Genomic DNA, 1,116 nt, shown 5'->3' with positions numbered 1-1,116 from the left:
GGTCTGCGGGGGAAGCTCTGCTCCGGGCCTGCAGCCCCTCCTCCTCCTGCTGCACTCACCTGGGGGCTGCAGGGCTGTTTCTCTCACATAGTCTCACTCCTCTCTCCTACTGCAATCACCTTTGTGCAGCAACTTTTTCCCCTTCCTGACTCTGTTATCCCAGAGGTGCTACCACCGTCGCTGATGGGCTCAGCCTTGGCCAGCAGCAGGTCCCTCTTGGAGACGGCTGGTGTTGGCTCTCTTGGACATGGGGCAGCTTCTGGCAGCTTCTCACAGAAGCCACCCCTGTAGCCCCCCCACTACCAAAACCTTGCCACGCAAACCCAATACACTGTGCCCTTCAGGAACTCTGTGCACAGCCAATTTCACAGATATTGTCAAGTACCAACTGTTGACACTGTATTAGCATGGGTTATTTAATCCTTACCCAGCATAGAATCATAGAATCATGGAATCATTATGGTTGGAAGAGACCTCAAAGATCATCAAGTCCAACCGTATACCCAATGCCACCATGTCCACTAAACCATGTCTTGAAGTGCCACATCTAAACGTTTTTTGAACACCTCCAGGGATGGTGACTCCACCACCTCCCTGGGGAGCCCGTTCCAATGCTTAACGACTCTAAATAATAACTCTAAAATGGATTCTGAATATTCTACTCATGAAAAAAATCAGCTAGAAATTGTTTGCAGGGACTTTCCTGGTATTTCCACCAAGTTAAATGTGAGGAAACCCAATACCACTTGAATCAGTGGAAGCACTCCGTGTGTTTCTGGTTCATTTAACAGCTTTTCCAGGGTTGTGAGAGGGTTTCTTGTAACTCTGAAGTTCTGGTTCTGCTTGCCTATGTAGTGTTGGCCCACAGCAAACTCTGACTGGGTACAATAATCAGAGAAGTCTTAGCCTAGAGTACAGAACAATGTCTTTTTTCTCTATCTTTTCTTTCTGCTGGCCACCATCTGTCTTGGTCTTCTTCCCTCAAGACTTTTGTCATTCTCTTGCTGTCGGAGAACCAAGTGCTCCTTTTTTGTCAGTATACAGGGACTGATGCTAACTGCGTGCCACATATCTCAGATGATTCTTTTTGAGAGGTTGCTGTTTTTTTCTGCACCT

This window comes from Cariama cristata, unplaced genomic scaffold (assembly GCF_000690535.1).
Source record: "Cariama cristata isolate BGI_N322 unplaced genomic scaffold, ASM69053v1 scaffold22678, whole genome shotgun sequence".
Lineage (NCBI taxonomy): Eukaryota > Metazoa > Chordata > Aves > Cariamiformes > Cariamidae > Cariama > Cariama cristata.
This window is presented reverse-complemented; position numbering follows the sequence as displayed.